The sequence below is a fragment of the Sphaerodactylus townsendi genome, linkage group LG10 (assembly GCF_021028975.2).
Source record: "Sphaerodactylus townsendi isolate TG3544 linkage group LG10, MPM_Stown_v2.3, whole genome shotgun sequence".
NCBI lineage: Eukaryota > Metazoa > Chordata > Lepidosauria > Squamata > Sphaerodactylidae > Sphaerodactylus > Sphaerodactylus townsendi.
This window is the reverse complement of record NC_059434.1, coordinates 38,887,529-38,913,434: the sequence shown is the minus strand read 5'-3', so window position 1 is coordinate 38,913,434 and position 25,906 is coordinate 38,887,529. Positions and strand designations below refer to the sequence as shown.

General features: G+C 41.9%; 1 protein-coding gene across 4 annotated transcripts in view; it reads left to right on the top strand.

Annotated features, from left to right (window-relative positions):
• Nucleotides 1-25,906, top strand: part of PALLD (palladin, cytoskeletal associated protein) — a 270,815-nt gene that overhangs the window by 158,997 nt on the left and 85,912 nt on the right. The window contains exon 1 of one of the 4 annotated variants that reach the window (XM_048509990.1): nucleotides 15,340-15,492. The exons of the other annotated variants lie outside the window; for them this stretch is intronic. The gene's annotated coding sequence lies outside the window, so the exon portion shown is untranslated. Of the gene's footprint in view, nucleotides 1-15,339; nucleotides 15,493-25,906 lie in introns of those variants that run through there. 4 annotated transcript variants of the gene reach the window in all.

Sequence of the window (25,906 nt, the reverse complement as noted above, 5' to 3'; positions counted from 1 at the left end):
CAGCCACCTCATGTGCTTCCATGGCACAGATGTGCCCCCGAGTGAGGTGCAGCTCCTGTAGGGGAATGATTGGAATGTAGGGGTCCACTGTTCCTGTTTTCAGTCAGCTCTGCTTGACAGCACAGATTACATTTTGGAACTGCGTCTGACTCCTGCAGTGTGGCACTGACATTTTGGTGTTTAATTCTGTGTTAAACTGAATGAACCAGAAGAAATGAAGAGAAACCATTATCGTACCCACTTTACTGTTTGGAAAGCTCCCCCCCACAAAGAAATTTTAAAAGTTAGGTTGCCTTTGCACCCGACCCCATCCCTGAAGTTTCTGAAATGCAGAGAACATTTTCTTCCTGTACAGTGGTGGAGCCAAGGCTCAGTGCTACAGCATCTGCTTTGCGTGCAGAAGGTCCCATTTCATTCTCCAGTTTATCCAGTTTAAAAGAATAATGTAATTAGTAGATGAAGTGAAAGACCTCGTCCTACTGGAGTAGACAGTGCTGACTTTGATGGACCAATGCAATGGCTTGGTAAAAGGCAGCTTCATGTGTTCAGTCTATAGAAATGTCTAGAGTGGAAGACAAATGCAATGTAAAATAAAAAAGTTATGGAGTGCATGTAAATCCTAGAACACTTCACAGAATCCTCTGAAATATCTATAGTGGGTTGTGTTCTAAACACACAGGATTTCCTTGGCAGATATGCCAGTAGGGGCATAAGAAACTGAGACCCCCCCCTTTTTTTTCTAGACAGTCCTAGGGAGGTCCTCCCCTCACACTGCTGGGCCACCCCTGTGCTGAGAAGCATGCTGTTTGTCTCTCCCCTCACATACCAAGAGATTCAAGGTGGGGAACTTTGGTTGTGGTGGGTTTTCCAGGCTGTGTGACCGTGGTCTGGTAGATCTTGTTCCTAACGTTTCGCCTGCATCTGTGGCTGGCATCTTCAGACGTGTATCACAGAGGGAAGTCTGTTACACACTGTGTCCAGTGAGAAGGGAATGTTTTAGAAACCCACCACAACCAGTTGAATCCGGCTGTGAAAGCCTTCGACAATACATTGTGGGGTACTTGTTCAGTCATCTTTCTCCCTGCCACCTTTCTTTCCTACCTGACCTTCTCCCTCCTAGTCACCCTCCCCAGGTCTGGGAGTGAATGGGAGATAGGGGCAGCAGATGCACACCCTCTTCCTACCCATCCACCCACCTCTGGTACGACTACCTCAGCAGTGATTTCAGTACTGGGGACAGTGGGAGGGGGAAGCAGAGGTTCCACTTTCTCCAGCACTAATGCTTCAGTGGTAGTTTTGTCATGGGAGGGATGGTGATGGGATGGTGAAGGTTCCTGCCCATCTGCTGTGCTGCCACCTGACAAAATGGGGCTTGCCCCCCCCCGATGCCTAGCTTCCAACCAAACTCCCCTCACTCCCTGCTGCTCCCCCTGCTGAACTTCCTCCACCCCCATGCCCCTCCTGCAAAAAAAATTCAACAACCTTTTATCAAGCTGAGTGCACCAAAGCTGGAAACACACTGAGGGTAGGACAAGGCAAGGGACAGCCTTGCCCCCACTCTGGCCTTGTCTCTGCCCCCAGTGTGTTGCCGGCAAAATTCTACAGCTGCAAGTCAGTCTGCATCAACGCCCTTTCACATGGCAGGACAGAGAGGCAGCTTCTTCTTTCTCTGCCTGCCTGCATTGCCACCCAGCTATGTCTTGCTTGTTCTCCCATCTGTATTACTATTGCCTTCACAGCAAACACAGTAGTAGCAATGGTGGTTTCAGCTCCTCCTCGTTGTCATCCCCTCACCCACTCAGCTACATGCCTCTATTGACACTCCTTGGCCCACAAAAGGAGCAGCAGGCATGGCTTCTCCCACCTGCCCACCTGTATTTCCACTCTTCTGCACTGACACTGGGGCCAGGGCAGGGGGGATAAAAGCTACCACTGCTCCTCATCTGCTCACTTAGCCACATCACTAATATCTCTGAGATTCACACTGCAGTGGTAGTTCCCACTGCTCCCCAGACCTCCTTTGGCTACTAGCCAGGCTTGATGGAAGCCAGATGAACAAAGGTGTATTGTCTGTGCAAGCTGAAGCAATGCTCTTCCATTTGGGGGATTCTCCATTTAAAAAAAATGTTTTCAAGGTTTTTGGCAAACTCCCCAAAATCTGTTTTCTTTCTCCATGGCCCAGTTTACAGATTTATGTATCCATTAATGGGGCCATGTTGACTATTAGATATATTGATAGTTGTACTGTACCAGTGTTTTCTCTAGAAATATTAGGAGAGGTAACATTTGACCTGTGCAAGGTGATCTGTCTTAAAATAATGAACTTTTCTTTCAGATGCTTCTTTCATTTGAATTTCAGTCACAAATTAGTTTAAATATGCAACTCAAAACTTACTTTCTCACTGTTTTGCTGATTTCAGTTCCTAGCCCAGCTTTCAACTATGCTGCAACTGAACTAGTTTTACAGATTAGTTGGCCATTTTTAATCCTTGAAATGTTATCTTTAAAGATTCATGGCTAGACTACAAAGAAACTAAATTATGATAAGCATTCCTGGGGGATGACCAGGTTAATCTGTTGCAGCACAAATAAACAGGTATCTTCTGTCATCATAAGGGTCAAGTCTACACCCACAACAGTATGTGGTTGAATGGGCTATAGTACCATTTCTGCCTGCAGATAAGGAGGTGACAGTCTTAATGCTTCCCCCAAATAATAAAACCCTGCAAATAAAATTTGTCTATATCAGAAAGATGTACTTGGCTAGTTCTTTGCACATTTTGCTATATTTCCTCTTATAGAGAATATTTTGAAACATGATTTCACTCCTGCAGGCTGAAACTAGATTCCATTAGGTGGCCCGCTGACCACCTCATTACCACTTAATTCCTCTACATCTCTACATGACCAGACCAAAATTTTATCTCAACAGAAACTTTTGTGAACTGGAGGCCTTACCTTCAGAGATCATTACACACAAACAATTATGCTGGTGTGACATGGTAGTCTTTAAATTATCACAAGTTTTTAGTTTATTTTTAAAACAGAAGTAGAATGTATCCCCCTACACACAGATCCCCACCCCCTCCATTTCCCGGCAAAGCAATCAGCCTGCACAAAATGAAGATGAAAATCCATGTTTTGGGCTCATTTCAGTACATGCCGCAGAGCAAACTTTCCAAACCACTGAAAACTCCCTGTTGACCTGCTGATTTCCAAAAGGAAAGGTACTCCATAAATGGGCATAACTGCTGTGTGATTGGTTTGCGAGCTGCAGAGGAGACTGAGTCAGACTGACCTGCCTGAAGCCAGACTGCATGCATGAAATGAGGGGGGGAGGGGGATAGAGGGCCTGCGGCCGAGGGAGATGAGGGAGGCGCGCAGCTTTGCCTGGCTGCTTCAGCGAGACACAAGAACTGTTCCAGCGACCAAATAAGGAAGTCAGAGTCAGGGTATTTCAGAATACGAGCATGTTAAGGATTTGAGGAAAGCAAAGAGAAAGTATTTCTGCAGTGAAGTGTGTGGGAAAAGCCGGAAACACATCTTTCCCTATCAGTTGTTAATCTTCTGCCAGCAATTGTGACAGACTCCCTTTTTTGTCATCTCTTAGTAGAACTGTAAAAGAACAATTGTCAGGCAAGGCTTTTAGTTAATGGGTAGGGAGATGGAGGAAATGTTCCCTCAGAGCTATCCAAAAGAGACTAATAAGAATCTCTATCAACATTTTTTGTTATATCGTGTTTTCATCATTTGTTTTAATGTTGGAAAAGCAACCATGAAACACTGAGCTTCTCTGTGTTTTAGTAGAAAGAGGAACAAGAGGATGGATGCCAAAGGTTGCTGGTGCCAATTTTCATTGCACTTAAATGCCTAGATTTTGTTTATATAACACTGATGTTGGCAAACATGAAGTGGCTGGAAAAGGATAAATGTTTTTAAAAATGAGATTGCAAACAGTTCTTGAATAATGGGGTACAGTGGTTAGAGTCAGATTCCAGTCCCACTGAGTCATGAAACTCACAAACATTGGGCCAGTCACTTTCTGTCTGTGATAGATAGATAGATAGATAGATAGATAGATAGATAGATAGATAGATAGATAGATAGATAGATAGATAGATAGATAGATAGATAGATAGATAGATAGATAGATAGATAGATAGATATTGTTACTGCCTTTTGGCCAGCCACTAGTTTAAAATCAGAGTACATGTGAATACATAGCACTCCACTTTTCTGTCTGTGAAATTTCCTTCACAGTAGCCCTGTTCACCAGTTAGAGTAACATGTAAAGCATTCAACTGTTTGTAAGAAAAAGACAACAGGCACTCACTTTACAAGTGAAACCGAGACCTTGATAAAGGTGCAGTTTCAATGACATGCTCAGCTGAACATGCATTGAGTGTAACATGAGAATTACTCAGTGCATGTATACAGAAAAATGAAGTGTGCTCAGTAGACTGATTGTATTTGCATTTATTGTAATCTGTGAACAGAGCTAGTGCCATTATGAAAATAAAATGGGGTGATATGTGTTCTGTCCTGAAAGGCAGTGTTAAAATGATAGTGCACATGAAGCTGTCTTCTGAATCAGACCACTGGTCCATTAAAGTTAGTACTGTCTACTCTGCTGGGTAGCAGCTCTCCTAGTAATAGTATCAAAAGAACATTAAAAATATTTAATAATAACATAATGTTCTTTCTGTACACAGATAGGTGGGAAATGACTAAATCATCTGTTTTAAAAGTTGAGTTTTGCCTTTTCCCACATGGAGGGTTGCCCTTTCTTACCAAAATTCAGGTTCCTGAGGGCGGAGCTCTCTGGGTCCCGGGGGTAGAATCTAGAGCATGTCCAGTTCTCTAGAGGGCTTTGCTCTTAGGTCCATCTTTCCCTGAGAGCAAAGTCCAGCAATGTTTGGTGGAGTGAGGAGCCCAGTGTAAAGTCAGTTTGGTTTAGTAGTTAAAGTGTCAGACTGGAAGACCCAGGTTTTAATGCTCACTCTGCCATGGAGTCTCATTGCATGACTTGGGGTCAGTCACATACTCTCTTAACCTAACGTGCCACCCACAGTGGTTCTTCTGAGGATGTGTTCTAACCCTTTGGGTCTCAACTGGGAAGAAAAGCAGAGTCAGACTATCTCTATAGAATAAATAAAAGCTTCCTATTTACCTAAGATGCACAACTCAGAAAAATAGATAGGCAGGAGGAAGAAAGCCAACCTTGTTCTTTGGCTGTCTGGCAATTGGCCCGAAAGCAAAACTGGAGTGGGGGGATCATGGTTGCCCTTTTTTGATCAGTTGACATCTTATCTCTTATTTTTGATCTGAGATTGCAAATGCCTTAACAGTCCAGGTGCTTGGGAGCAACAGCCGCAGAAGGCCATTGCTTTTACATCCTGCATGTGAGCTCCCAAAGGCACCTGGTGGGCCACTGCGAGTAGCAGAGAGCTGGACTAGATGGACTCTGGTCTGATCCAGCTGGCTTGTTCTTATGTTCTTATGTTCTTATCTCACAATCTCTACATCCCTCTAACTTATCTTGTAGAAAAATACAATAATGTTTTAAATTTCTATACTAAATGAGAAATAACGAATGCAGACAAAGCCTTTAAATCAGGAAAACTGGAAAGCAAACACTGCTGGCTTCATACTTTTTAACTATTTTGTAGATTTGTTTGAAAGCAACAAAATTAATGTACAACTCAAGCTTTGTGTTAAAGGAAACATAAGTTGTGAAATGCCTTTGGGTTGACATCGAGAATATTCTTAGTGATGCTTTATTTATTTTACTGGGCTTATAGGTTACCCTTGTCTGCCTGTGGGCTCAGGGCAGCTTACAAAAGTCCAACACAACATTAAAACAACAGAATTAAACAATGTCCTGGTGCCATAATTACTATTAATAATAAACAATCTGAGGGGAATGGGTTTCAAAGACTGATGACAAGACAGAAAAGACCAGAAAGGGGAAGGGAGGGAGGCCTGCCAGTTGGTAACCATTGCAGCCCTCAGCCTTTATAGTTTGAAGCTACTGGCATAATATCCTACTATAAAGACAGATTGGTAAATTTAGAGGTTTGGGCTGAATCAGAAGAAATAGTTTGCTTTTGTGCTCTTCGGTGCCTCATTAAGAGAAAATAATTAGTAATAGCTAGCAGAACTGAGCAGAATGTAGCTGAGATCTAAGGGTGGATAGGAGCTTCACCTTCCATCTTTGCTTACCATCTATGAGTTACTAGTATATATTAATTTCATCAAGCATCTAATCTCTACTGATTGCTCACATTTGCTTCATTGTTGGTAAAAAAAAAGATGACATACAAAGTCAAATGGTGTACTTGGCAACTGTGGGCCCATGAACTATGATGCACTTTTGTGCAGGTTGGCAACTCTTGTTAGATACTTGAGAATTCCACTTTGTTTGTTCAGAATTGTACTGGTAAGTAGTCAAGAGCTACCCCTAGACAAAACAATTTTCAACATTATTCCCGGTTCCAAATAAATATGCAACCTCTGAATTAAATATATTTAAGAAATCTTTATAGCTGTATTAGATTTGTACTGCATCCTTCATCTTTTTGGTTGAAAACCAGAAGTGATAAGACTGAGCCAGTGGCATAGGAATGCCAATTGTCATGTATCCTTTTCAGTTCATAGTTTTGGGATCCTCAATTAATATCTGTGCACACAGATCTAGAGTTTAGCTCTGAATGATTCGCATCACATCTGCTTGATGCAGAATCTGCAGCCCTATCTTTTAAATTCATATCATTTATTTGTCTTTTTTAAAAATTCAGTCCTTCTGCAAGAAAACACAGCTGTGTACATAGGACTATTCATATGGTCCTGGCTCAGAATCTGTATGCTGATGATGTTAATGACCCCTGAAATGTTGTGTGGTGAAAATGCTATAGAATTAATACATTTTTATATGTTCCATACTTCCTAGATTGGAAACAATATCCGGGGATTAATTTTCCTTTTGATGAGTGAGGTTGGTAGACTTTGGTGTCTTTGTAATATCTATTTATTTACAAATATCCAAGCCAAGCCCTGGGAAACCAGGTGTTCTGCCTGTTGTAAGAGTGAAACCACACACAAGTTACTTGTCAGGATGTTAGAACATGCATTCAGGATTAAAAATAGCAATAAAAAAGCACCACGTTGAGCATTTCATGGGGAAAAAACATACACCTGACTCATTCAAGTTTGGTGTTTGTGGAAACACGGGGAATTGAACTAGGCATACAAAGGAAGCTAAGGCAAATCGAATCTTGTTTTGTATTTTTGCTGAACACTACTTATCCCTCTGGACTCAATCAATCTTTGGATTTGTCAGTGTTTATCTGAACAGAACAGGTGTTGTCAGTTACATGTCTGTTTCTTTAAATTGTGATGAGTGGGAGCCCTTGTTGATTTTCATGGAGGACTACTACACAGCTTGAGAACTCCAGTGAAACCGCAGTCTCGGTAAGAAGAGAAGCAGTTTGTTTGGCTGGATTTAGTAGTGTCTTGATTGTTTGTAAATATATTGATGACTTTTGTATCATGTCTTTGTATATAGGGAAGCCATTATCTAAAAGCTCCATGTGATTGATGGTAGTGCACTGGTGCACAGTTACACACAAACTGGGGAATTCATTGACTAAGAGGAATTAGTATTTGGGGAAGTGAGACTCTTAATTGATTGTTATTTTGCAATGTAGATTCTTTATTCTGTAATATGTACCATTCTTTTGTGTTTGTGCTGTAATCTGTATGCTATATTGCACTCCTTACCCGCTCCTTGTGTTTCCAACTGCTCCTGGAGGGGCTTGTATCTCAGTTCCACATAAAAATGATACATTCTTTGCTTCTGTTTGTATTTGAATTCAAAATGCTGTTATGCTCTTTATCTATGCCACAAACACTGACAGAACACTGACCCAATCTATATATGCAAGAGAATGAGTGTCAAATGAGGCCAGTCATGGTGGCCACAGGTCCATTCTGTGGCTTCTGATGCAATCCTAGAAGTATTTGTAGTTCTTTGAAAACTGACACAAAGCCTTGATCTGGGTTGGGCACGCAATGCAGCATAGCAGCCAGAGGAACTCTTGTCCCCCTTTCCCCATGCCCCTTTTAAGAGCTGAAACCGCCTGCCTCAGCATCTGAAAATGCACAGGGTGGGAAAACAAGAGCTCCTGAAGCCACCGGGTCCTCAGGGAATTGTGACCATTTTTAAAGAACTACATACACTTCTAAAATAAACCCATGGCTGCAGTCGCTTGCAGTTTCTTTCAGAGATGGTGGTATTTTGAGGTGCTAGAATAGACTGTGCTATTTCAGATTGCAGGTGAAAGAGACAAATGTTTTTAATGTTGCCCTGAGTTTAATTGACTGTCAAAAAAAATACAACGTTGTGGGAGAGTTGCTATCCTAGCTTTTTAAAGGTTGTTTTCTTTTTATAGGGGATTAATTATTAATGTACACAAAAATTGAACAAGGCAAACCTTCCTTGTAGGCTGAAGTGGTATGGTCCATTTTACCACCTCAGCTGTCTGCTACCTAGTTCAACTGTATATGGAGATCAAGTCTCAGATTCCAGCCTAGAAACTGAATGACTATTAACAATACATACCCTCAAGCAATACCTCCAATTGCAGAAATATCATCTCTAACTTGTGCAAGATATTACCCTAAAAAGGAACAGTTTCCCAGCATCTGTAAAACATGAATATAAAAACCAGTTTCCAGAAGTCCACTAAGAAGCAGAAGTCAGGGAAGGGGGCTCTTCAACAAGTAGATGAAGTTTTCTATAAAGTGGATCTGTCGAATACAGAGATAACTAAGAACCTCCCATCTCACTTGCTGTGTTCCACTTTCTTAACTGTGCATGAATGGCTGCTATTCACAGACAAAAAATAACATGCAATACATATGGACAATGGTGCAATAAGAACAAAATATATCCAGCCCCTTTGGAATACATGAACATGTGGGCATTATATAAATACTACTGGGTGTTGTTTTGACACCCTAGACATCCTTACAGTAGATGTGTTTGTAGTTCATAATATAGTGTTCGCCTTGGAATATGTGGAAGTGAACATTCAGTGAAATTCTTTTCCTTTTAAAAAAATTATTTTTGAAAAAAATACAATTGCCTCACCATAATCCAAGTAGTGCTAAAGTTCTTTATCATTTGGGTAGTTCTTGTGATATCGCACAATTCTGAAAAGTATCTAGACTGTAATATGCAATTGAATTCTTCTTTTGGGTTACTCCCTACAACATGACAATACATTTTAATACCATAAAGAGGTATACTTCCATTACTTGGAGCATATTTTAGACCATAAATAATTTCTTACAGTGGTTGAATTTGGGCACAGTGTTTAAAGGATGGCTACCAGACTATTTTAACCATTATGAATAATGCTTAAGTAAAAACAGTTATTTTTAGCTAGGGCATTGTCAATCCATGTTCTAGCTAGTAAAGAATTCTAGATTCCTGAATCCTTTTGCTGTTGCATCCCTGCACCAATAATTGTATAACCTCATCTCTGTTGAAAGGTTAACAGTGGAATGTCTTTTGAGGCATAGTTCTAAAAGATCTGAAAGGCTTGCTGTGACTATTAAAACTCACAGATATTTTTATCCATATTTTTGTATGGTAGGTTAGGGTTTTTTTTAGTAATATTAAGTAGTGGTAACAGTATTTGTTCTATTTAAATTTAACTTTTGACTACAGGAAATGGACACCTCAGTCCAGATCCCCAGGGGGCCAGGGCCAACATCCCTGTGGTGGTTCCCCATTGCCTCCAGAGAGCTTTCCAACAGCATGGGGAGGGAGGAAAACCCAAAAAATCTCCCTACCACCAGAAAGCCCTTCATAGGGCTCAATGGACTTATGCCACCTGTTAGCATGGCCTTCATCCCCTACCTTATGAAATATTGGATGTTTATTTATTTATTTATTTATTTATTTATTAGGTTTATAAACCGCCCTCCCCCGAAGGGCTCAGGGCGGTGAACAGTATAAAGAGCACCATCAATTAAAATACAATGTAATATAAATAAGGATGGCTCCGGTAAAAATAAACCTTACTCTATTAAAATGCAGCGTGTACTTTAGATTGATTAAGCCTACTATCATTCCCACAGAAATACAGGGGTGGGATTTATAGGTCTTCATAAGGAAGAACAAGAAGGGAGGGAGGGAGGGAGGGGGCCCCTATCAACGGCTAGTCTCCCCAAAGGCCCGGTGGAACAGCTCAGTCTTGCAGGCCCTGCGGAACTCAGCAAGGTCCCGCAGGGCCTGGACAGCTGGAGGTAGAGCGTTCCACCAGGCTGGGGCCAGAGCTGTGAAGGCTCTGGCCCGGGTGGAGGCCAGCCGTATCATGGAGGGGCCAGGGATCACCAGTAAATTGGCCTCTGCCGAACGCAGAGACCGGTTCGGGACATATTCATATTCATATTCAAATGTTCATATCATTTCTTAACACTGTGTGCTATAAAAAGCCAGTTTCCATGTTTGTATAGGTGGATAGCAGAGTGTGCAAGCTGAAAGCAAGCCTAAGGCAAAAGGTCTGTTTGCAAGATTATATCAGTGAATGAGTTACTCCAGTCAATAGAATCTGGAAGACTCATGGACCATGGACATATCTTGATTACCACACCTCGCTAAGCTGTTGTGACACAGTGGATCCCACAGAACTCCCTTATACTGGATGTTGCATTTAATCTACCTTTGAGAAACCATTTCCTCAACAATTGCTTCTTCCCTGCATTTCCTCCACCTTTCAGATACAATCACCCTAACAATCGATCCCTTCCTGATCCAATCAAAGCCTCAGCCAAATTGAATACCTGGACAGAGTCCTTTAGAAGACTCTCTATTCAAAAGCCCATCAAGGCTTTCCTGATGTAATCAAAGGACCAATTGGCCCCATTGTCCCAGGAAGTAGAAACAATAGATAGAGCTATTAATAAGCTCAAGCCAGCAATCCCAGCATGGGAAGTCCCAACAGACACAGGAAAACGAAACTGAAACTTACTTGTTCCCGCCCTTTCCTGTGCAAAAGGTATAAAAGTACTGTGCACTCCAGGGTCAGTGCTCTTTACTGGCTAAACCTCTCTTGGTCTAGTTGGTTTGAGACACGATATCGTCCTTCGCATTGGATCCCTATGCTGACATAGGAATCCTTGCCTTCTCCGAGATCTTCTCTGCAGAATTTAGGTAACATATTTGTTTGTTTGTTTGTTTGTTTGTTTGTTTGTTTGTTTGTTTGTTTGTTTGTTTGTTTGTTTGTTTGTTTGTTTATTGGTTATATTTATATACCGCCCTCCCCCGGAGGGCTCAGGTTTAAGTCCCATGCTCCCTCTCCCAACTCTATCATCCAAATCTATCTCTCTCCTCCCTTTTTATATCACTTAGGAACTGTGTGTATGCTTCTCCATATCTTACTGTGTGATTGTTTGCAACCAAAATTTATATAAAAGTATTTTAAATTACAGTTTGGTCTCTTGTGCATTCTCTGTGGAACGCTTCAAAAGCCAGTTCTGGTATAGTTGTCTAAAAGATCCCACCTAGCCTGCCTCTCACACTGCCAAGCTGAGTTAAGCTGGGTAACACACCCAAAAGGCTCGGACTGCCACACTTTTCCCAAAACCCGGGGTGGAAGCCAACTAATGTCGACTCCATCCGTGGAATGCCCCTGCCAAGCTGAATGGGCTGGCAGTGGCTCAGAAGTGTTGATGTGACACTCAGCACCATATCCAGGCATCCCAGAGGGGTACAGTAGCTGCCTGCAAACATTTTTGCCTTGGTAAGTGCCCTGGGGAGAACCATGTGCCACCTCTATGGGACAGTCCCCCTCCTCATCTGGATTGGGCTGTAAAGTATGTTGCACTTTTCTTCAGGAGTCTCCATCCTGTCTCCCACTCAGCTGTTCTTATTGGATATACGGTAGAGCATTTGCTTGGCATGCAGACAGTCCTCAGTTTAGTCCTCATCACCTCCAGCTGAAATGATTCGATATTATATGATGTGAAAGACTGTGAAAGACTGCCTGAGACTCTGGAGAGCCACTACTAGTCAGACAAGATTGACCTTGGTAGGCCAATGGTCTGATTCAGTATAAGGCAGCTTCATATGTTCATGTGTGTACACTTGACCGTAAAGCTTCTTAACGAATTTTCAGGGGCATCAACACATCAGCTAATATCACAGTCTAGCAGGTTGATGCACCCAACGAATTGTTAAATAGTTCAAACAATGTGTGAAAAGTTCCCATGGGCCGTGTGTCACTGTAATTAGCCCACCTCTGCTCATTTTATGCACTTTGGATTTATGAAATGGAGTTTAGAGCAGTACAGGGTTCTTTTTCTTTTTAACCTCACAATACAAATCTAAGCATCACACAATAAGATCTGGGGACATTTACATCATTAAAACAAGTCTATTATGTGAGTGACTACTTTGAATGCCAGCACATAGTTTAAATTCTTCCAATAAAGGCACACTGTTGACACTTCCACTGAACTCAATCCAGTGGGAGCCATGACTCGAGCTTTGTTTCCATGGTTGTCAATACAGAACAGACTGAATTATATGAATTGTGCTCTGTAATCCCTATTGACCTTTGCTGAAGATGCAATAAATCAGGAGTTGTAACAAAAACCTAGAACACCACCTTAGGTTTCTTTGGTCAGTTTAGTGGAACATTAGTCCCTTTCCAGTATTTGAAAGGATTTACTTTTTTTCTAGCTCTTGCAATGTTCCTAGGCTACAATACTGGCCGCGCAATCCCAGAGTTACACCTTTCTAAACCCTTCAGATTCAATTGATAGAAGGATGTAACGCTATTCAGGATTGCATTGGAAACATTACTTACATCTCCGCAAGCCACAGCAGCTCCGAGACTGCCCACACACAAGCGGGCGGATGGCCCCAGAGCTGCACCAGGGTCATTTATCCCAGTGTACAGCCACTTCACTCGCCCATGCGGAGTGGGCCTGAAGAAACATTTGACAACTCATTAAAATGTGCACATACCAGTACAAAAGCAGTGGCAACCAGGTTCAAGTTTTCTCTTTCGTGGGAAAGGGGTTGTTGAACTACTAGTCACTTTGAAGTTTTGGATATACCTGGATATCTTTTACTTTTTCGCTCTGGAATTCTGACTGAATGTACAGACACTGAACTTGCTATTTCAGTTGCTGACTTTCTCCCTGAGACTACTAAATGAAAATGTATTGATATTTTCAGACTAGGTTGCCAACTTTTCAATTAGTCGTTGTAACTATGTCTTTTAACAGAAGTCAAATGTATAGACAGAAGTGGTTATGTTTGTCAGAGAAAAGTTCTTCCTTGCCTTCTCCCCCTGACCAACCCACTGTGCACCCTGGTAGTCAGTCAGTTATGTCAATTAGTAGTGTCAGACTAGGTTCTGGGAATTTCTGTCATGAAATGAATAAGACCAGGGCAAGCTGTATTTTCTAGTCCGCTGGCACCCCTGTTTCAAGACTGATTACAAATGGTGGCCTCGTATGTTTGTGTGGTTTCTACCATACAACTGCAGGATTGTGAGGACCTGTGAGGATCAGTCTTGTGTCATTCTGCCTGCTCCACAGGCAGAGAGTGGGGAGTTGTTGTTCAACCCTGTGTTTCTGCAGTATTCCCTGCACAGTTCTTCAGACTGTTAATGTGTTCTGTAGTTGATACCATTTGGGGCGCAAAGAAGTTCAAGCTGTGCACCACCTGTGGAGCTGCAGGTTTCAACAGGCTCAAGTCCTTGATCATAAGTTTTTTGCGGGCTGAGATAGTTCTAAAGAGATGAGCAATAGCAAAGTGATCTGGCCAAGAGAAAACCAAGTGGATCAGCAGTGCCACAACAGCAAACACAAAAGAGATATTCATTTTTATAAGAGTCCTAATCCAAAGCCTCTGAGTCTACTTTCGAATAATAATTTTTTGATTGCAGAATGGATACCATAGTTAAATGAATACACAGGGAGATAAATATAGTAGGAAAGCTGTTCAAAGGCTAAGGTCACAATCTCAAACACACTTACTTGAGAATAAGGCCTAAGCATATTTATCTGGAAGCATCCCATTGAATTTGGTGTGACCTAATTCTAAGTATACCTAATTAGGTACTTTGTATTGCACAATTCCTCTGCATACTTTCCTGGGAGTGACGTCCACAGACCAAAGTGAGATTTACTTTAGAGTAAGGTGCAGAGGATTGCACTGGGTGAAGTATATGAAAAACTGCAGCATAATTGCACCTTTTTTAGGTTGGGTAGTACTATATTTGCTTAGTATGAATGAGATCGCAAGTTCAGTACCTGACATCTCTGGTTAAAAAGATCAAATAGTAGGTGGCATGAAAACTACTCTCTAACTGCCAATCATGACGTTACCATGGTCACAGATTTAATCCACAGCCACTGCTGCCATTTTGGAAGAGAGTTTTGGCATTTATAAATTGCCATGAGGGAGAGCCCAGGCAGCGTGATGGCATCCAGCAATCTCTACCTGTCCCTTTCCACTTTGTAAAAGTGCCAAAACAGTCTCCCTTGGGATAGGGGAATACAGTTGATTGGTGTGACTGCAGTGTGGGCCCTCAGAGCAATTTTAAGTAACTAAATTAATTTCTAAAGTGGAATAAGTTTGGCCTTTACATCTTGGACAGTCACAGCCAGTGAGAGTAGACAATACTAATCTTAACAGACTACTAATCTTGACTCAGTAGAAGGCTACTTGATGTGTTCTTGCTGAATTAAAACTAGCGCTGTGGTTCTCACTTCAAAAAAGCCAGTCAGTCAGTTTTATTACAGCCATTAGGCCAGCAAAAAAGCAAAGTGATAAAGAAAAGTGGGGTGGCATACTAGAAAATGTGGCCATCTCTTTGTGCTGGGATGTTAAGTCCAGAACCCATAGCAAAACTCTCTTGTAACTTCTGCCAGTTTAATACACACAAATTCCCGAGAACCCTAGCTTTTCTTTTCCTTTCTTGTGCTTGATTTATTAAATATTTCCATGTAATTTGTAATAGAAACAGACAAACAAGCATGATGGAAAAGAGGCTATGCTTCAGCAGCTGGCTAACATACAGTCGGGACTCGGGAGCCCTTCAAAAAATTCTAAACTTTTGCATGCTGTGAAGGCGATGGTAAGACTAAATTGAGCAAGCTTGGTGATTTGAAAAAAAGAAGACCAGAAGACCATGACAGTGTTTTGTTTTTCCCTTGAAACTTTTTAGCTACTGACTGGCTGAATTCTGAGGAACTTTAAGGGACTCTTATTGTGAAACCGCTAGAGCTAGAAAGCTTTAGTGAAGAATCACTGAGTCATGAAGTTGGTGTTCTCTCCTCTGACTAATCTGTATATATTATTGAGTACCTGCCCGGCTGCACTTTAGTTCCCAAAGTGGTGGTATTACGGCTGCAGCTGGTCTTTATGTGGGAAAAGTTGCACAGTGGCACCAACTAGGTACAGAAAAGGTAAGACAAGCAGGTTATGTGTATTTACTTCTGCATGTGCAGGGTGCTTTTTGTGTGTCAGGTACGTAAATAAGTTAAACCAAGGGGTGGAAGATGGCAGATGAAAGCAATTACAGCCTTTAAAAACCTTGTGTAATGTGATCCTGTATGTAGCTGCTGCAAGAAGCCGAGCTAATCTCTTTCTGTCCTGATTACTTCTGTATCTTACTGTATTAGTTAATCTTTTTTTTTTTGTAATTGGAGCCATGTGTAGGCAACACCACGTTGTTTGGCATCACTTTAACATCCCCCCCCCCCATCTGCTTGCTATGTCAATGTGGCAACAGCTGTTTTACTCTATGTGTGATTTTTCACACAGAAACAAGGACTTTGGATGCTTTAAAATTTGGATACTCTCCCTTCCCCATTCTGATACGAAAATAGCAAACGAGAGTAAATTTGAGCTAATACTCTGCATAGCAAAGGTTGAAAAAGTGAGCACAAAAAGCCATGATTTTGAGTAGGGGCAGATCTTCAAAACAATCATATGACTGAACAAATGATGTATGAGTGTTTTGGTCAAGTAAGCAACCTGTAACCTCCAGGATTTTTGAATATTTTACAGTTTAGCATTTAAAATGCTACAGGTCAGTTCATTAGCAAACTTGTACAGGAGCCTTGCAGCTCAGTTTTCTCAGTGCTTCTAGGGAATGCTCCATTGTATATTCAGTTGCTGAGGGTTTATTGTTATTTTCAGGTCTTTCAAACGGAGTGCTGAGAGACATTTTTGTCAGTGATACTCAAATAGCTTTGTGAGTTTCAGAGCAGCTGCCTCTAAAACAGCTTGGTTTTTCTGGCTGTTTGTCTCCCTGACTGCAGTAGACATTTGTTTAAATGTTAGAATGAGACACAAAGTATGTGAAAGTTTCCTGGCAGCAGCCATCTAATTAGAAAGAATGCTGGGAAATGTCAGGCTTGCTTTTTAAAAAAATAATAATAATGATGTGTTTCCAGAAACTTGGAAAGCAGAGAGATGCATTGGCTTTCAAAGAGAAACCAATGCTGGCTTTTGGAACGTTGAGATCACCATTAGATGTATCTGAATCACACTCATCTAAAAATAGGAAGGGGCATATTTTGCATTTTAGAAAGAGGTTAGATGGAGGAATCTTGTTTACAAATATTTTGTATGTTATTCTAAGCCATTGAGTGATTCACAAGAGCAAATGAAACACTGAATAATAATGATGATAATGACAATAATGTCTAAGGAATTACCACTACCAAGAAGCAGTCAATACACAGACATGCATAATAGAAGGGGGTATGTTAGGGAAACTGTAGTGTTGTCTGTAGTGTTGTCTGTAGTGTAGTTACTGGTGCTTACTTGTTCCTGACAGTGCTTGGGAAGACCAGAGTAGCCTGTGACAAACTAAACAAAAGTTCACCATGACAAGATTAGGATGAGTAACTGATGACATGAGTAACAGGCAGTTAACAGGAACTCTTATCTTTGGACAAATCAGTTGACCTCACAAAACTTGACTAAAACTTTGAGCTGGGGGAGGGGGGGTTAGGTGAGTCACTGGCAATTGCTGCTGAGCACAAGGTGCCTTAAATGAGTTTTCAGCTATGTTTTTTCATAGAAAGAATAAATAAAATACATAAATGTATTCTTGTCAGTTTTTGTAACCTATGCTTCTTTTACAAGATGTTTATTTGGTTTCCTTTGAAAAGGTACTACTTCTTTTGTCCAATCCTTTAATCGTTGTGTTTTACAATGTTCCGGATGCTGTCAGCTTCAGGTCAATTGAAATACAGTTGAAAATGGTGAGGATTCTTTTAAGCATAAGCATAAGCATAAGCATTTTATTGTCATTGTGCACGCACAACGAAATTTACAGCAGCATTCCTCGATGCACACAATTCCAGACTCATACATCATCCTCACTTTCCCCTTCCTCCCTCATCCCTACACAGCCCCAAATACAATCAATATGAAGCTGGCCTCCACTCCCTCCACCCTTTCCTTCACATCACATCTCCCTCTCCCTCCCTTCCTCCCCCCTGCCTCCTTTCCTCTTTCCCCTCTCTTCCTTCCTTCCCTCTTTCCCCATCCATTCACATCTTATGGCTCCCCATGCTGCATACAAACTGGAAATTGTAACATCGTCTGGGACCCATGATCACGGCACCATTATCTATTACTAATAATTTAATGTTTTAATGTGTGTGTGTGTGTGTGTGTGTGTGTGTGTGTGTGTGTGTGTGTGTGTGTGTGTTATTTATGATTCCAATTGCAACAATTATATATTGTTAGCTCCCCTGAGCCTGACTTTAGTTGGGGAGGGCAGGACAGAATTAAACAAACAAACAAACAAACAAACAAATAAATAATGGATTTTTGCTTAGAATTGCTCTGCAAGAGATGTCATCTTTTCAGGCTGCAGGATATCCATTATTCAAATAAACATATTAAATTAATAAAATGTATATTAGTGTATCACACATTTCATATTGAAATAATATCATCCTGATATAGATAGCAATGGACCATTGACCTGGAAACTAGTATTCATTAGCCATGCTTATTCGTTAATTTGTGCCGGGAAACAAATCTTTCTGTTAGGTTTTGGCAAAGAAAAATAAGTGCCTGCCCCTAAAATAATTATTTTTGTATTGAAATTGACAACCCCACACATTCACTTCCTTCACTACTAAATCTACTGTGCCACCCTAAGCAGAGTTGCACCTTTCTTTGAAATCAGTGAGTTGAGACAGAATAGCTCTGTGTAAACTGGCAGAACAGCAATATGATGTTGGATTTCTTCATTAAAACTTTATATAAATTAACATTCAATATATTGAATTGCCCAGTTTTATAACTAGCTGATTCAATATCCTGTTGTAGTATGTAAGCACAAACACATGAAAATTAATTTGATGTATAATTCTATAATATTTAAAATAAAAAGTAAAGGTGATATGTAGTTTGTTTACTTGAAAACATACCATTCTGATAGCAAAGTCTGGAATATGTATTCTAGAGAGAAGACTACAGCGTTCGTAATTATGAATTAAGTTTATGACTTTTTCAAAACAATGCCTTATTGATGCTTGCAAAAAAATTAACAAAATCACAGTGTTTTATTTTAGAAACTTATGAAATGCCTTTTAAGATTAACTTGTGTTTTTATATTAACAAACTGTGATCTATCATGAAAGAACTGGGAAATTTTGTATTAATATTAGTTACTCCTGCATCATGGTTCAACTCTATCAAACATCAGACTACAGACATCAGTTCCCCTAGCAAAGATAACAGCTTCGAAGGGCAGGCTCTATGGTATTCCACAGATTCTAGGTGAAACTCCTCCCCATATTCTCCCTTTGAATGTGTGGTCCCAACTCACCAGGAATTTTCCCAGGGAGCCGTTCGCACAGGCGGTGCTGCCAAATCACAGCAGCGCCGACCTGGCTCCCTTCCCCCTCCCCCAGGGCAGCCTCAGGCCGCCTCCAAAAACCTCCCTCCTGGAGGGAGGTTTTTGGAATCTTCTGATCACATTCCCAGCAGCGCAGTTGCAACGGCCAGGTCGGAGGAGGCAAGCGTGAAGGGCCGAGGTCTCTGAGGAGAGCCAGCAGGGCGATAGCCCGGCGGCGAGGTGAGTGGGGAAGGGCCAGCGAGGGAAGAGGTGGAGTCGACCGGGCGTGGCGGTGGCTCCACTGGCGCCCGCTGTCGTCCCAGCCAGTTCTGGGACCATCCGCATGGTCGAGTCGGTGTTTATTACGCCGCATGGTCGAGTCGGTGGTTATTACGCCGACCCAAGCCCTTCCGCCTCCGTGCGGAAAGGGCCGCTGATTTAGCCTACAAGCCTACACATAGGTCTGTTCTGTAGAGCACAAAAAAGACATTTGTGGGATGTCTTAAAAAGAGGTGACTTCACTTCACACACCCAAAATAAGACATCCAGGAATGTCTTTAAAATAGGCAGTTTCTGGTGTGCTTTTCAGATGGCAACAGTATCAGAGAGGAAAAGAGACTTTCCCATTCAACCATTTTTTCTCTGGTCAGTTTCACCCTCAGCTTGTTCCCAACATTTTGTGTGCAGCTGAAGGGATTCTCCCTGTCATTATTTGCTGAAGCTTGACCCAGTATGTTTGCTCTGCAGACTACAATCCTGGGTGCCTTTTCAGCCCCAAAAGTACATAGTTGTACTCAGCTGGTCCTGCCAATTCTGTCAATATATAGTTTTCCTATTTAATTTTTTTCCAATGAGCTAGCTCTGTAGCTACACAGACACGAATACGAAAATTTTAGCTACCTCCCATTGAGAAGCATTGGGTTGACCTGCCCTCTGTGAACCAATGGGTTTTTCTGTGCAGTAAGACAAAACTAAATCATTTTTATGTTCAAGACATGGGTACCAATGGTGCATAAATTATCTCAGTCGTTTAAATGTTTTATGTGTACTTTTCGTTTATTAACACTTTGTATTACCACTTTTGACCACTGAAGAAGGCCGAAGAACTGAAACACGTTTGGTTTGGGGTCATTTATTTGGATCATAAAGTAGGACTTTGTGTGTTAATTTATTGTAATTTTATACACATAAGGCAGGCTATTATGGGCCTTCTACTATGAAGTTATGATTTTAATTTGAATAAATGCATTTGTATTTTTGCGACATAGCAGTTTTTAATATAGTAGCCCTAATTCCTTCTTGACCTTTAGGTACTTAATTATTTGTTTGGATTAAGGTTCCCCCCCCCCTTTTTCTTGATTGGTTCTTGGCAGTCAATCCACAAGTGTTAAAATCAGTTGAGCATGGCTCTTCCATACATCAGCCCTCCTTCTGCATTTTCACAGTTGTGGAGTCAGTTTATTTACTTCTTCATGTACTTGAATAATGAGGATTTTCAATGGAGGCTGCTATTATCATTGGTGACATCATTGCTGGTGTCATAGAACCCCTGGATTGTTATTTTTTTGCACATGCTGACATCAATATATTGTTGAAACTACATGTTAAACAGGTTCTCTGAATCCCAGCTTTCTTTTCTCTCTTTGGCCCTTTCCCTCATGGTGATCTAAAACAGGCATGTATCCACAAGGGAAAGAACTGGAGACTTCACGTTTGTTTTAATGAACACTATGAATGCAAAGAAACTGACCTGTAATTACAATATCAATATATCAATATTTAGTGCCTTGTGTGTTTTTTAAGCCCTTTGTTTTCAGTGAGAGAAGGAGAGGAAGTGGTTTGATGATGATGACAGTCCAGTCAATGAAAAGTGGGCTGGAGGTGGGTGGGACAGCTGACAGAAACTGGCAGAAATGTGCACAAGGAAAAAGCCAACTCAGAATCACATTTTGCATGTTGCTCAAGCACAGTATTACCTTTTCCTTTTCATGTTTTCAACCTTTCTTCCTTTTTCTGGAATAAGACACAAAAGTAATTCTGAAGGCAGGCAGGCTCAGGTAAAAATGGGAGTTCTGTTGTATAACAAGAAAAACATCAGACAAATGGTGGGGGTTGTTATGGAAGTATCACCACAAAGATGACTGAAGTAGAGAATACACCCATTTGAACATTGCCTCCCAGCTAACTTTGATAGATGGTTCTTTCCTTTGCCTTCCTCCTGTTCTGTGTCTTTGCCCCTTGCTTTTGAATGAATTGTACTGGTTGCCAGGCATGCAGTGGTTGTTGGTGGGGGAGCTGTCTTCCAGGCAAAAAGATTCAGGTTCCCCATATACAGTATTTACCTTCCCTTCCATCTCCTTTTTTAGGTGATACCTTTCCTTTGTGTTAGCAAGGAGGTTCACAAGGAGACTGCCTCACTGAAGAACTAAAGGAACCATGTGTGTTTTGAAATGAATATTGTAAAAAATATATGCTTATAAGAAACTGCCGTAGCTTAAGCTTTTAAGGGAGGCAATTTCTTCTTCTGGAGGTGGAGGGTATCTTGCTGAGTGTTTCTCGCCTTTGCTCAGGGAGGCAAGAAAAAGAATTTGCCACTTCCTGTAAAGGCTCTGGACTCCATTTTATCAGTATTGTTCCTGCCTCTACAGGGAGTGCACGGATTCTTCGACTCCTCCAGTAGTATTGTCTATCTTTTACCTGTTTTTCTTCCTCTTTCTAACCCTGCCGCTTGCTATCTCCTCTGTCTTCCTAGGTTAGGCTCTTTGTTACCCAGGGAAGACTCCATTTAGACCTTTAAATTTCCCGCCTAAAAACGCAAATCAAAATGACCTCCGCAAGATATTCCCCCGTGAGGGAAATTTTTGCCATCTTGGCTGCGAAGGCAACGAGAACTAGTGCTTTCATATGATTGACATGCTACACCTATGGATTATGGCACCTGAATTTTGGCTTAAGCAATACGGTTACTAATATGATAGACCCATGTCTCTACTGTGCCTACCTCCATTGGAAATGAAGGGTAGTGAATGACAGGGGAACTCTGGATCTTTACAGTCTGGAAGGGCTACTTGTTTCTAGCTCCATCTTACTTGCTCCATAAAGCGCGGCCACGCCTTACCGTGGCCGCCGTTGCGGGGGTGGGGCCCGGGCCGCATCGGCGGCCGGTCGATGGAAAGGCTTCCGCGCATGTGCGCCAGATCGGGCGCATGCGCGGTCGGCGGCAGCGACGTCGGCTGGCCCGTTGGGAGGGCCAGCCGAGTGGGCGTCACTGCGGCAGGCGGCTCTCACTTTAAAAGGCCCTGCCTCATGGCCAGGCCCCATTCGGAGCCTGGCAAGAAGTCGGTTTTCCCTCCCACCTGGTCCCTGCTTTGTTGGGTTGTAGTTTACTTGTTGTTTTGTCATAGCCATTGGCGGGTTGTGCATGGGGGATTATCTGATGGAAAGGGGAGCTGGGGGAGCTCCCCTGTTTTGGCACACCTCCTTAAGTGGTGGGGGTGGAGCAAGCTCAAGGAAGGGATGCCCTGCGGGGGGCTGAGAAGCTTGCGCCCTTAGCGTAAGTTGGATGGGGCCTCCAGTCATGGGCATTTCACCGGACTGGACATTGTCTCACTCCAATCTTTCACCTGCTTTATTCCTCCAGCACCGGGTTGAGGAATCGGTTTGCCCTGGGGTCAGCACCTCCTGTGCTAACGCCCTGAAGGCTTGAATCATCCCCCATGCAAGCCATCTATATATTTCCTATGCTTTCTGTTAATAAAGTTCTTTGGCTATGGCCATTTACTTATCCACTTTAAAATTGTGTCAGTAGTTTCTTTGGGGGAAGCATGACTGAGCGGGAGGGCCACCAATCCACCCGCAACTTGATATTTCACTAATGGCATAATGATCATGCAATGAAATGTACAGGTTTTTGTAGGCTGAAATATTAGCAACGAAAGGCAAATATTAAAGACTAATTAATGCATTTTTCTTGTATTAGCGTGAATAGCACGTAGCCATGATCACTGTCAAATATGATTTAATGTAAATGTCTGATTTGTTATGTGTACATTTTCGATATGTAGGAACACTTTTGAAGTGTAGTGAATGTAGAAGAAGAAGAAGAGTTTGGATTTATATTCCCCCTTTCTCTCCTGTAGGAGACTCAAAGGGGTTTACAATCTCCTTGGCCTTCCCCCCTCACAACAAACACCCTGTAAGATAGGTGGGGCTGAGATTGCTCTGAAGAACCATGACTAGCCCAAGGTCACCCAGCTGTTATGTGTGGGAGTGCACAGGCTAATCTGAATTCCCCAGATAAGCCTCCATAGCTCAAGTGGCAGAGCAGGGAATCAAACCCAGTTTCTCCAGAATAGAATGCACCTGCTCTTAACCATTACACCACTGCTGCTCCCTGTTGATTTTTTGTTGCTGTACTGTTGATTTTCAGTAGAACTTCATGAAGTTCTGCAATAAGAAGTAATTGCTTAAACTAGTTGTGGAGCAGGATGGAGGAGTTAATAAAATTCCAAGTTAAGGGAGATAGCCATTGCTACTGAAGTTCCTATGCCTGATCCGATCAACCACCCAGTCCCAGGTTCTCGGGATGTCTTTTTTATTTTTAACTGTTTGATTTCCAGTTGGACCTTGGGCCATTTTTGAGGCCTTTATTCAGCACTTAGATTTAAAAAAAACAGTTTTGGTTTGCAGATTTAATTCATTGGGAAATACATGTTAAATGCTCAGATCTATTTCTGAGCTTTCCCTGTGAATTAAACCATCCTGCAAAATTTTGTTAAAATAACGTTTTTATGATGCTAAACATGTAATTTCATTTTGATGCTTAATAGCCAAGTGCTGAAAGTTTAGGATTTCAAGGTTAATATTTGGTGCAGGAGAAATTGGAAGTGTCTATGAAATAAGTACATTATAACCTTGTTCATTTTTGTTTTATGTGTTTTAGATTTTTACTTTAAAGTACCAATAAAAAATAGTTGCACCAACACACACACCCATACACATTTTTGTTTGCATAGTGCTTGTACATATGTATTTGTACACTAGATATGGATTTGAGATTATTTTGAGCACAATGAACGGTTCACAGCCAGTGTAATGGTTAGAGAGTTTCCTCCAGAGAAATTGATCTCTGTAGTCTGGAGATCAGCTATAATTTTGGGAGAGCTCCAGACTCCACCTTGAAGTTGACAGTCCTACAAACTAAGCATATGAAATCTGTGTTAGTTTGCAACCAATGTATGCCTTCAAAGTATTATGTAGCTAACATGTTATTAGTTATTTGGGCTTAAATTAACAAAGTATCACGGGCTGATTACGCACAAGGCACCTGGGGGCAAATGTGGGTTGCCACAAGATTTCTTGTATAGATGTATTTCCTCAAGCCCGGCTTTCACTTTCTATTCTCTCCACAGCAAACAAGACCACTTCTAGCATAAATTTAATTTTGCTTCACAGTCAGAGTGGGCAGATTTGCCCCAAACATGTTCCCTCCGCCCATGGCCAACCAACCTAGCTCCACCCTTCCCATTCCCTCGCACTGCTGTTCACGCCTTCCTCCCCTTTCATGTAGCTTTGCCTCTTTCATTTGAGGGGGAAAGAGCTACAATGTCAAGCAAAAGCAGCACTAACTCAGCCACTCTGTCTGGCTCCCTCTTTTGGCTCCCACTTTCTGGGTTCGGGGAGTACACAAGCCACCAGCAGCAACAGAGCATCCTGTCTCCTTTGTCCTCCTCCATCTCCACCTCGTCTCCCTGGCCAGGCTACCATTTCCATATCTGAGAAACACTTTGGGGAAGTGTTGCAATAGAATCCCCCAGGCAGGGTGGCAGGTGGGAGAGTGACCATGGCAAAGTCAAAACAGGAGCTTGAAGTCCTTTGCTGGCTGCCGCTGCTCCTCACATTTCACACCTCTCTAGCTGAATGAGAAATAAATATCAAACAGGAGCTTGCAGTTTTCACTTTCATTACCATGCCCTCCAACAAGGTGAGGAAGAATGCTCCATCTGTTTAGTTGCCTGCCTGCAGCAGCCTTGCTAAACTCCACTCTCTTTCTGTCCTCTTCATTGTTGTAGCTTCTCCCAGTTGAGCTTGTTTTTCCTCCTCCCACCCCCATAAGCTCCAGAGTGACAGGGAAAGAAGCTGACCTAAATACCATATTAACAGTATTTAAAAAGCTTCTATGAAATCACCAATCTTGAGACTACTGGGTGTGATGAGATCTGTGCCTTTAAGGGTCACTCGATGGTGTGGAGTTAAGAGAACCAGGCCCAGAGAGTTCTCTAAAAAACTGTGTCCAGGAGGGAGGGTCTACTGGCATGTAAACAGAAAAATGTGAGGAGACCCCTCTAAAAGTCCACTGTGTACTGAAGGCCCATGAAGAGCCCGGAGGAAAGTGTTCTATGCCTAATGGGCCAGGGGGAACCTTCTGGGAGAACCTCTTCCAAAATGCCTGCAGGCTTATTTGAGTTTTTGTTAATCAGCTGCCTGGGCTTTACTTCAGTAGGTCTTGGAAACTGTGCAGTGAAATGGGCTGTTAAGGAAACATCTGATGAGTGAATAATCTTGATATGTGACCCAGACAAGCATTTATTAAGGAAACCAATTACATTATAGGAAGTCACTGAAGTGTAAACATGTTGCTTCCTTTTCTGAAACTTTCATTCTGGCAAGGCCCACTAGACTTGAAGAAGTTTTAACAACTATTTTTCGATTACTGTCATTGTGGTCTTACAATGTGCTTTCTTGGAAATGAGTCTTAATTGGCTATGTTTGTATGGTCGGCTTGCCTGCAGTGCTGAATTTAAAGTTAATCTAGAAATCAATGGACATGCTCCAACTACCCTGAAAGCATCTTGGAACTGGTGTGGGCACCATTGTGAATTGTTTACGGTTCTAGCTGTGCTGCCTTGCTAACATTAACATAAAAATATCTTAATAAACCCAGAGGTCCAATCAGAATAATAATTGCTTGTTGGCACTATGATTGCTGTATACATAGCACATAGTGACCTCCT